A 12,036-nucleotide genomic window follows, 5' to 3' on the forward strand; every position below is an offset into this window, starting at 1 on the left:
TTGCGACCAAGATACTACACAGACTTGCAATCTTCCCGATTGCCGACCCAGACAAACCAGACCCAGCAGAATTGCAGAATGTGAAGAAATTCAAGCTTGAAAGGAATAGTTTCCCTTGTGAAAAGTTTCCACTACTCATCTAATAGGCAGGCCTTCCTGTTATCTGATTTTGGAGAACTTACCGTCAATTATGAATAAGAGGATCTGAATGCATTATGCTTTCCAATGTAGGGTACTCACCCTCAAGTACAATTTTAAAAATGTATACAATTACGCAGTTTTAGACCTGAAAGTAATCTATTAATGTTTCTTTTGAGCATTTAGTATTGTCTATATGCTTAGCACAGACTAGCATATAAAAATTAACCAGTGTCAAATACCTATTTAGTAGCAGGTTTTTCATTTGCTAAAAGGGCATCTACCATACAATTCTATCAGAAACAGAAAGAGGCAAAGTGGTCACTGTGTAGGTGCAATTGGAGTTTTATCCATCTCACTCTTTGGTTTTCGCTGTAGAAGCTTCCATTTCTCTAGTTTTTTCCCCTCCTTTTGTATGTTCACAGCTACCTACTGAAAACAACCAACCAACCATTTTGAGGATATCATTGCTAGATTGGGAACACCCTGAGGAAAGGAAATAAGTCTCAATCTTGTGTTTATCCCATGGCTTTTATAGCAGGGTAAGTAGTTCAATAAACCTTTTAAAAATGAAAGTAATGAATGAAGGCATTAATGAATGAATAAATAGGAGGTAAGGAGAAGTAACAAGAAGCCTTGCATGCTGTGATATTTTATTTAAAAATTTGGAAAAAAAATGTCAAAATATTAACATTTTCTAAATCAGAGTGGTGGATATATGAGTACACATTATCTTACTGTCTGTGCTGGTTTTCATATTTAAAAACTTCTATAATTTGAAAAACCAAGATGAACAATAAAGGTAATAATAGTATGACAAAAGTGCCTTTCTTCAAGTATCTTGTCATTACATATTTCAGGTACACATGATTGCAGAAATCTATTGGGCTATACATTTTTTAGGAGTTGACTGAGTAGAAAAAAAAAAGCAACAAATAACTCTAAAACTAGAAAAGCAGGAGACCAAGACCCTTCTGAGTGTGCCATCTATTTTCTGTTTGGACCTTGATTGATCAAGGGCCTGGACCATGACATCCAAGTTTTACCTCCTCCCCAGTAGTCAGTACCCAGACTTCTGTCCTTCACTTAGCAGATCCCAGAAGAGAACCTTAGAGAATTACCTTTAAATACTAACCCCCTCTCCATAGCTGCCATCCTCAGCTCTAAGTCCTCGTGTTCTCTTCTTTCCTACCATGAAGTTATAGAAACAGAAGTGGTAAGTGACTGCAAAACACTTGAAAATATATTGCCAGCATGAAATAATTACAATCATCCTTTCATCAATTCCACTTTTGATCACTTTGCCATCGTCATATATTAATACATTAATATACATTAATACATTAATATACATTAATATATAAAAATTATAATCAGGGGCGCCTGGGTGGCTCAATTAGTTTAAGTGTCTGCCTTCAGCTCGGGTTGTGATCCCAGGGTCCTGTCATCGAGCTCCACATCGGGCTCCCTGCTCAGTGGAGAGTCTGCTTCTCTCTCTCCCTCAGCCTGCCATTCCCCTGCTTGTGCTTGCTCTCTCTCTCTCTCTCTCTCTCTCTTTCTGTCAAACAGATAAATAAAATCTTAAAAATAGAAATAAAAAATAAATTTCTTTAAAAAAAAAACAAACTGTACACAGACTCCTGGGTGGCTCAGTGACTGAGCATCTGCCTCTGGTTCAGGGTGTGATCCCAGGGTCCTGGGATCAAGTCCCCATCGGGCTCCCCACAGGGAGCCTACTTCTCCCTCTGCCTGGGTCTCTGCCTCTCTCTGCATCTCTCATGAATAAATAAATAAAATCTTTTTTTAAAAATTATAGTCAGAGGGGAAAATCTAAACATTCTATCTACTCTATAATGATGAAAAGAGAATGTGTGTGATTTAGTTAATTTGAAATATCATTGGAAAGCAGCAATAAAAATGAAATGGACAATACAATTGGTAAGCGTCTGGGGTCACGTCCCTGGGCCTGGGCAGGGGTGTTGGTGATATCTGAAACTCTTTAAGGCCTTCGTACATGCTATTCCCTCTGCCTAGAATACTTTCCCTTCCTCTCCCACTCTTCAAATCTGACTAATTCCTATATATACGTCAGCATTCTGCCTAAATGGCACAACCTCAGATGAATCCCTGATCCTGATCTAAATCAACCCCCAATTTTGTTAATTCTCTCTGATGACACCCAGTTCTTTTCCTTCTTCCTACTTACCACAGTATAATTATATATTATTTGTGTGTTCGTTGTCTAATATCCATCTTACCCATGAGGACAGGAACAAGGTTTGTTTGGTCTCCTTGCCATATTTATAATTCCTGGCATGGAACCTGTCAATATTAGGGGCCAGTCTATAACTGTAATAAATGAATGCACAGAGTTCTTAGGAAGAACCATGCACTTGTGAATCACAGCTCCATTTATAGTACTGTTATCAAAGGTGAATTATTTACTTGACTTAAGCCTAAGATATGCCATAATTAGGACTATTAGATATCATTCTTTAGAAGAAATAAATGTATTTATATATCTGCTGTAGATTTGCATTTTATGAGTCATATTTTGTTCCAGGAAGCCAGAAGTCCAGCCAACTTTGCATAAAGTCTTTAAAAAAAAAAAAGTTCTTTCTTAAAGTTACAAATGACTAGCTCTGTAATTAGATGTACTAGGGGAGGGATGCCTGGGTGGCTCAGCTGTTGGGTGTCTGCCCTCGGCTCAGGGCGTGATCCCAGAGTTCTGGGATCAAGTCTCGCATCAGGCTCCCTGCAGGGAGCCTGCTTCTCCCTCTGCCTGTGTCTCTGCCTCTCTCTCTCTCTCTCTCTCTCTCTCTCCCTCTCCCTCTCCGTGTGTCTCTCATGAATAAATAAATAAAATCTTAAAAAAAAAAAAAAAAAGATGTACTAGGGGATGCCTGCCCTTTTTGCCTGCACAGCTTCTTTTCCCCCTTCCTCAGGTTAGAGTACCAAGGACCACCATAAGGCCTCTCGGGGGTTGTGCACTGCAGTGGGTCACATCCATGTAGACTATAACATGAATTAGAATTCTGAAGCTGTACAGCTCTGTGGCCCCCACATAACTCTTTCTTTTGGTAAATGCTTCTCACCCACCTAGATAGTGCAACCTGTGGGTCTGCTTCCTTGCCATAGAAGTGGATATGTGATGTAGGCCACTCAGCCAAAGAACTATCTCTAGAAACCACCACTGATTATTATAGGACTAGGCTCATAATCAAGGAAGCCAACCAGCATTCTTTGGGGGATTATGTGAATGGTAGGAGAAAAAGAATCTCTCCTGGGATATCTAATACTAAGAAGCATGAAGTCTGGAGCTACTGGTGGTTCTTTTGCCATATAATAATAAAAGCTTATCTGCAAACAAAGTCAACATAGAGGAAAGGAGAACTGAAAGAAGGAGAAAAGGGGACAGATTATTGATGATATGGGTTGATCCCCAGCTCTGCCTAAATACTCATGGCCTTTTTGGTTACGTGAGCTAATAAGTTCCCTCCCTTGCTTAGGAGAGCTTGAGCTGAATCTCTGTCACTTGCAACCCCAGGACTCCTGGCTAGAACAGGTGCATAAGTGAAACCATCAATCAGGAACTTGGAACTTGTTTTCTGGTTAACAGAAAACTGAACATGCTACTTTTGACAATGATGATGTCATTTCTCTGCCCACAGCTCTCCAGTGGCTTCTCTTATTACCTGGGGAAGAAGGCCATTATCCACACGTGGCGAGTTGGTCCCTACCTTATGGGCGTCTGACCTTATCTCCCTCACTTTCCTTCATGTTGCTCACCATGCTTCAGGAACCCCGACTGTGGCAGTCCTTACACTTGCCACTCGTGTGCACACCAGAGGGGATTTGCACTTGTTACTCCCTCTACTAGGGAATAACAATACTGGTCTGTGCTTTCTCCAGTTACCTTCTTGACTATATTCTCTTCTCCTTTCAGATGTGAACTTCCCCCATCACCCCATCTAAAATCTTACTTTCCGTAGGGCAGTCATAACAAAGTACTACCGTTTGGAGACCTTTTCAACAGAAATGTCAGAGTTCTAGAAGCCAGAAGTCTGAGATCAAGGTGTTGACAGAATTGGTTTGTTCTGAAGGCCATGAGAGAGAATCTATTCCATGTCTCACTCCTAGCTTCTGGTGGTTTGCTGGCGATCTTTGATGTTCCTTGGCTTGTAGAAGCATCACCCAGATCTCTGCCTTCATCTTCACATGACATTCTCCTTGTGGGCACGTCTCTGTGTCAAATTTCCCCTTTTTATGAGGACACTAGTCATTGGATTAGGGCCCACTCTAATGGCCTCATTGTGATTTGATCATCTGCAAAGATCCTCTTTCCAAATGAGGTCACATTCACAGGTACTGGGACTTCAGTTTTGGAGGGGACACAATTCAACCCATAATACTCTTCTTATCTTGCCTTATTTTTCCTTATAGTATGTATCACTGTCTGACATTATAGACTTACGTTTTTACCATTTGATGTCTCTCTCTCTCTCTCTCTCTTTCTCCAATTTAGGATGTAAATTCCATGAACTCATGGATATAATGTTATTTTTAAAATTAATCTTTTAATTTAAATTCAATTAATTAACATATAATGTATTATTAGTTTCAGAGATAGAGTTCAGTGATTCATCAGTCTTGTATAATACCCAGTGCCGTCCTTAATGTCCATCACCCCGTTACTCCGTCTCCCTCCCCTCTTCCCCTCTAACAGGATATAATGATATTTAAAACAGTGCCTAGGGACCCCTAGGTGGCTCAGTGGTTGAGTGTCTGCATTCGACTCAGGGCCTGATCCCAGGGTCCTGGATCGAGTCCCACGTCGGTCTCCCTGCATGGACCCTGATTCTCCCTCTGCCTATGTCTCTGCCTCTCTCTCTGTCTCTCATGAATAAATAAAATATTAAAAAAAAACAGTGCCTAAGTATATAGAAGGTATGCAATCAAATATCTGCTAACTGAGTGAATACTCAACAGGAAAATAGATTCTCCAATTTTAAAATGTTAAAGTCTGAAACTACTTTTTGCATAGTCAAGGATTTGAAGAAACTAAGCCGTCTCCAATTTCTTTAATATGCATATTCAGAGTCTAAGACTCGCTGGAGATCCATCCAAAATATCTGTCACAAACTAACAAATACCATCACTGTGAAAATAGAAGACTGGATAGAAACACTCTGAGGAAGAATGGAATTGGGAGTGGTAGGTTGAGAGAGGACATGTGAGAAGTGGTAGAGATTGAATGAGGTTAAAAGTGGTCAAGTTATGGAAAAATCTAAAAGGACTGATCTTTATGCCTGACTTCATGGTAAAAGTATGCCAGTGGCCTTCAATGGAGTTTCATTGTGTTCATTACACATTAAAAAGCATTTTTAGAGGCACCTGGGGAGCTCAGTCGGTTAAGCCTCTGTCCGACTCTTGATCTCGGCTCAGGTCAGGATCTCAGGGTCATGGGATTGAGCCCTGCATCCGGCTCTGCGCTTAGCACGGAGTCTGCTTATCCCTCTCCCTCTGCTCTTCCCCCCCATTCTTTTTCTCTCTCAAATAAATAAATAAAATCTTTTAAAAAATAAATAAAAATAAAAGGGATTTTTAACTGAAAACAGATTTTTCCTGCTGCAGGTATTTCCAAATGGCCCCTGTGGCATTTACTGTGAAGTATTACCTGCGTATCATTTAATCAAGTTATTATTATCCATCTTTCATCTGGTGCCTCCACGGGATTATGAGCTGAGGGGCAGGAGGCTCTGTCTTTGCTAGCCCACAGGTAGTCAAAAGACAAGTGATAAAATATTTGCAGCACACACGTGCAAGAAAAGCGTTAAGAGCCCTTACTTACATAAGGCTTTTCTAGATCAGTAAGAAGACAAATGACCCAGTGGATCAAAGAAAGTGCAGGTGCCATATAAACATTAAAAGTTGCTCAATCTTGCCAGTAGCTGGGGAAATACAAATTAATAACAAAATTGAATTTTTGCCCATCTGCTTGGCCAAAGTCGAAAAGATTGAGAACTTCCAGGCTGCTGAGGGGGTGGATAATCAGACACGTTGATACTTTTGGGCGAGGGACGGTATGTGGAACTGAGTGTTCCGATCTGAAAAACACTGACCCTCTGACCTGAAAATCCCTTGTTTAGGAAGCTGTCCTCCCGAAGAGTCGGCCCTCAATGTGATACACGCCGCCGATAAGACTCCAGAATTTTAATGTAGGAAAGACATAGGGGTGCCCACTGGGCTTTAAGCAAATCAAGAATATGGTATTTCTTGTACTTTTGAGTTTGTGTAGTAAAATTCCTGCTCTCTACAGAATTAATTATTAACTAAATAGCACAATCAGCTTTTGTCAAGTGGCAAGTAGAGGCCAGGGATGACATCAGATTCCTTAAAACAGCGTTTTAGGGATTTAGTTGCAAATATTTAAGAAAATAACTCTTCAGTTTCTACCACTCCCCACTCCCCAAAACCGGTCTCTTACCCAAGGGGTCGGGGGGTCGTGGGAGGGCCCGGGGCACCCAGGGCAGGAAACCTGTCGGCTTTTGTTCCCAAATGTCACTCTCGGCTCTCCCCATCCCTGTTGTCTCCGTTTGTGATGAGAAGGAGAAAGGCCAGGTGGAGCCAGAGTTGCCCCCACGCTGGCTCCTACTAAGGGCGTGGCTGCGTGGTTTCCACCCGAGCCAAGCCGGGAAGGCCTCTGAAGGGACAACAGGAGCTCCTCTCACCCGGACCGGACCGGACGGGGCCAGTTTTTTGAGCTAACTGCTCCGCATAACAAAGTGAGAAGAGCCTGGACTCCTGCTAGGGCCAGGGAGGGGACGAGGGCCCAGGAAATGGGGGCGATGGAGGGGTTCTGAGAGTGAAGGGGGCTCACCCCGCACAGGGCCCGGAGGCCCCCTGCCCCGTTCACAGCCCAGCTGGGAGCAGCACGGTTGGCTGACAGCCTCCGGCTTCAACTCCTTCGGGAGCTGCTCCAGCTTTTTATTTTTATTTTTATTTATTTATTTGTTTGTTTGTTTGTTTGTTTATTTATTAGGAGGCAGGGAGGTTGTCCCACTCTTCCTTGTGGACAAGGCCTAGACTTTTCAGCCAGATAGAAGGCTCCTTTACCGTGCAAGCTGTGCTTTGAGCGCCCCTGATTTCGGCAAAGCCTTTGTCAAGTGGGCCTGGGCTGGAGGGGCCCCCCCTGCCCCAGCGGGCTTGCCTCCCCTTTGTCCTGGCAGCTTTCACTCCCCCACAAGCCTTTGCTGCCCCCCTTCCCCGGCTCAGCACCTGCTCCCCAGAGCCCACCGGGCACAGCTAAAGACTCCTCATTTGCAACTGCAGACTTCACACCAGTGGGGATTTGTAAGACACCAAAAGGAACTTTTTCCCTCATTTTAATTTCAAGTTCAAAATTTAAAACCGAATAATTGCCAATCTGTTCTCTGCCACTCGGTCACTGTTTAACCTTGAATGATGACCGATTTTGTCTGAGCAAACAGTCACAAATTCCCTCCGGAACATATTCTTTGTCATTTTTTTTGTTGTTAAAGAGAAATGAAAGAAATTCTGGAGGGAATATACCCACAAATATCACTACAAAACTTTCTAACTCTGACAAACAATAGGCTCCTAGTTTTAGAATGAGAAAAGATCTTGAAGTTTATTCCAATTAAAGTCCCTCACTTCGCATCAGAGCGTTTGCCCATAGAGCCCTTGAAAATTGTAATCTAGATCTCCAGTTACAAAAACCGATAACAAGCAATGCAACTTTGCCACCATCTTAGTAAAAACAGCTAATGTTCCAAAAATTATAGCTATGTTTGCAATATTTAAGATTATTGTCAGACTTGGTGCTAATATCCATCTAGATGGTAGCGTTAAAATTATTCAAGGAGAACAAAAAGTTCAATCTTTAGGATCTTTTTATTTCTGTTGGATATATTTTCCTTTTCTTTGTTTTCAACTTGCTGATTATATTTTTAAAAGGGCAATTGAGTTTTCTTTTTCAGAAAAACGACACATAAGGCCGCTTGGCCTTTCTGATCTATGTGCTGAGGAATTGGCAATCGTGTTAATTCAATACAGTGTATTTTTGCGGGGAGGGGCATTCTTTGTTCAGTTAAGAAGGAAAAAAAAATCGCTTTAAAAATGTGTAACTTTTAAAATGACGTTAACAAATAGTTATTACTTGCTTAATAAGCTTTGAAGCTTGTTAAGGGGGAAGTTGACATCCAAAACGATTCTTCTGCGTGTTTAATAGGACAATATATTTGTCAATTCCTTTTATTCTCTAAAAGCTCCGTTCTCTGCCCTCTTTTGTGATCTCTGCTGAAATTACATCTGCGCTTGGCTCTTTCTCCTTTACAAAAAGGAGAAGCTCAGCTTCGGACCCAGGTTGCTTGACCTTCATTTATCCACTTTCCACCCCAGCTGGCCTGGAGCAGATGAAGTTACGGTGAGATTTCTCTGCCTCTCGAGAAGACCCTGGTGCCTAGACCTTTCTCTGCTGCTGCTTTGAGGAGCTCTGCTACACATCGACCCTATCGACCCTCTCTCCTGTGACCCACTGCCCCAGTAGTTCCCAGGGCGAGATGGCTAATGATCTAAGTCCAGCTAGGCCTGGTCTCTACTGACACCATGGAACAGCCAACTTGTCTGTACGAAAGGGTCGTTTCAGCTGCAAATTACACGCAGATGGGGAATATCTTTTCTGTGCTACTAAAAGTGAAGCAGGGTGTTTCCAAATGAGAGGCAATCACTTGAGTGAGCGGTATTTACTTGCATGTCCTTGTAGGTCGTACTCCACGTTGCCTAGCAGATGGCGTCTGTGGTCGTAAGCACAGAGTGCAGAGTATTTCCACATCTGTAAAGTATACGTGCAAATGTCAGTGTAGCCCGTGTCATAAGTGGAAAATTATTTTCCTATTTAAATCTTAAATAGTTTCGATGGCAACTACCCAACAAGATTAATTACTAGTTTTTAGTAACAGCTCAGTATACGTAGAGTTCCTTTGCAAGGAGCTTGTGATCTAAACAAGACTTAGCAAACCAATACCTCTAAAAATTAGCTGAGAAAAGCCTCGGCGTCAGCATTTGGAGAGAAAACTCGTCTTAGAATTTGCCCTTTGTTACACTTCCCCAAGCTAGGGTTATTCAGAGTTTTTCTTTACACAACTGGACATGGGTAAGACTTGATCATCATCTTTAATTCATTATGTGTTACTAAATAATAATATAGTTTCCCAATTATGGATTAAATATTCTTGGCTTATGGTAACGGAAAGGAGGAGGAGTGGGCACCGACCCAGAAGGTTATCTGGCCCAGTTCTTACATTTATAAAGAGTCTTGAATTTAGGCTTCTGACATTACCTTCAATGGAGATTACACCAAAATACACTGATGGGATTGAAAGAAGACACCCTCATCCAAATTTAAAATTGAGATCCCTGAAGAAACTATATCACCTTCCAGTGTACTGTGGATTTTAAAAGTTGAATCTTTAAATTATCTTCCGACTAGCACAACTGTTTTGTGTTGTAATTTTTGTGTGTGTGTTAAAGGCATCAACTGTTAAAAATGTGAACTTTCAAAACACCCCAATTTTTAACCCTTTTAGTGATTTTTTTAAAAAAATATACTGGGAACCTCAAAAGTAATGGAGGCAGCCTAGATCTCTCTCAGCCTTTGAGAAGTTCTGAAATGATTTGGTTAGAATGCAAATATTTCCACAAGGTAGCAGGAGCATTTTCATGTAAGCCTAAGAAACCATAGACTAAGGAATCCAGAAAATAGGAAATTCTAGAAAAGAATAAATTGTATGTTTCAAATGAAGACTCATTGCATACTCTTTCTTTTTTTTTTTCTTTTTTGCCTTTGTATTGGATTTTATGGACTTTAAGGAATATTTCAGTCACACTATTCCAACATGTTAATACATATTTAAGATATATAATATCTGCTGCTTTAAAGCACACTTTTCTCGGCGTAAAGTCACCAGCTGGCTTTGGTAAACTTATAGAAATAGCAACTATGTGAAGCCGTGAATATTCAACAAGAGTAAACTGCATGATTTACAAGTGTTCTTGGACACCCGAGGCTTGGAATGCTCTAAAATAAAATCTGACAGATAGAGGGTCTTTGAAAGACAAGTCTTACAGCCATGTCTTAAAGGAGAAAGGAGTGACGACAAAAACAATAAGAAAGTCAACTGTCATGAGTTAGAAGGGAAGGTTAATCCTGGGTAACAAGTCAACGGAGGTCATTATCTGAATTATAAATATCCTGAAAGGGAACTCCTTCCTCTTGTTTGCCCAGTTCCCACAACCGCATCGTCTCCTGGGGAAGCATGCATTTATTTATTTACTTATTTCAGCAAATTCAGTACAGAGTCGTAGAGACAATCGTTTTTGAACAGACATAACAAACCATTATTTAACAGACTGAAATATGAAGGCATCTGTCCAGTTCAGTTGGGAAATTCTCTCCCCGAGCCCAGTAGGCGTTGGTGTGGCCGAGGGCATTTAGGGAAGCATAGAGGAGACAGAGACACACAGGGCACCAGAGGTGGAGGGTTAGAGTCTGCTTCCACCTCTGCGGCAGAGTTCAGGTGCTCCTGCTGGTCTGAACGCGGGGCCTAAGGTCAAAGCACGATCACAGGGGAAGGCTCCTGTCCTCAGCCCCGCTCCGAAGAGCCCAGAGTCCTAAGAGCTAAAATACAAGCTAACGAGTAACAGTGGCACAAACTGTGCCCTTCCAGGACTCTGCAGACGGCAGGTAGAGGAGGATTTTTAAATCTGCAGTGGTTTTCCAGGAAGGAGCACGACAGACACAACTCATGGTTTGTTTGACGGGGGCCTGAAGTATATACTTCGGGACAAACCCCGGGAATGGTCCCCGAGATACGTGGTCCGCGTATGTCATCCAGGTACTCCTCCGGGCAGCTCTGTGGTTGGAGGTTCGTACTCCTATATGCAGAGAAGGAAACGGACCTCAGGCAGAGAAGTCAAGTCGTTTGCCCAAGGTTGGGTGGGAAAGTTGGGCTTTAGATCCCCTGACTCTCAGACGGATGCCGTTTCTACAGTATCTTTCTGCGTCATTCTTACTGTTATTTAAGTACTTGTAAATTGACTTGATTTTCCCCTTCTTCAAGGGAAGGAACACAGGCCTGAACCTTGGGATCTTTGTTGACGCTTCCCATCAGTCATCCCACCACTATTTATGGAGCAGCTAATAAGGACCACGTGTCGGGGTTAAAGAATGAATGAAACACAATCTCCGCTCCCAAAGAGCATACCGGTTGGTCGTCCGAGGCACGCGGTGGCATTCATTCCTCATGTATCTCTCCCCGTAGCTCTCTTCCGAGTGTCTGGTGCAGGCCCTCACCGCCTGGACAGCGGTCTTGTAAGTGGTCCCTCTGGGGATGGCTGAAGCTTAGGTCACCATCTCACAGCCGCCACCAGATGAGATCGAGCCCCGCGTCGGGCTCCTTGCTCACTGAGGAGCTGGCCTTGGATTCTTTCTTCCTCCCCCTCTGCCCCTCCCACTCACTCTCAGTCTCTAAGAAATAAATAAAATCTTAAAAAAAAAAAAGTGGTCTTTCTGTGTTATTAGCCAGGTCGCAGGAGATCTATTCAGACAGTGTGGGCAAGGTAAAGAATTTATGTATTTATGTATTTATTTATGAATTTATGGTTGAGGGGAAGAGCAGGGGGAGAGGGACAAGCAGACTCAGTGCTGAGCATGGAGCCCGAGGTGGGGCTCTATCCCACGACCCCAAGATCATGACCTGAACTGAAACCCAAGGGTTGGACACAACCGACTGAGCCACCCAGGCACCCCAGGGCAAATTTTTTTTTTTTTTTTAAGTAGTAAGGAGACGTTCAGAAACTGGCAACAGTGGGAAACCA

The 12,036-nt window shown here is 42.5% G+C and overlaps 1 long non-coding RNA gene across 4 annotated transcripts in view; it reads left to right on the top strand.

Annotated features, from left to right (window-relative positions):
* Positions 1 to 11,719, top strand: part of LOC140620085 (uncharacterized) — a 30,296-nt gene extending 18,577 nt beyond the window's left edge. For all 4 annotated transcript variants that reach the window (XR_012019824.1, XR_012019823.1, XR_012019826.1 and 1 more), the window contains 2 exons: positions 564 to 680; positions 11,280 to 11,719. This is a non-coding gene — a long non-coding RNA (uncharacterized lncRNA). The remainder of the gene's footprint in view (positions 1 to 563; positions 681 to 11,279) is intronic.
* Positions 11,720 to 12,036: the final 317 nt, after the last annotated feature.

The sequence above is a fragment of the Canis lupus genome, chromosome 28 (assembly GCF_048164855.1).
Source record: "Canis lupus baileyi chromosome 28, mCanLup2.hap1, whole genome shotgun sequence".
In the NCBI taxonomy this organism is placed as follows: Eukaryota; Metazoa; Chordata; class Mammalia; order Carnivora; family Canidae; genus Canis; species Canis lupus.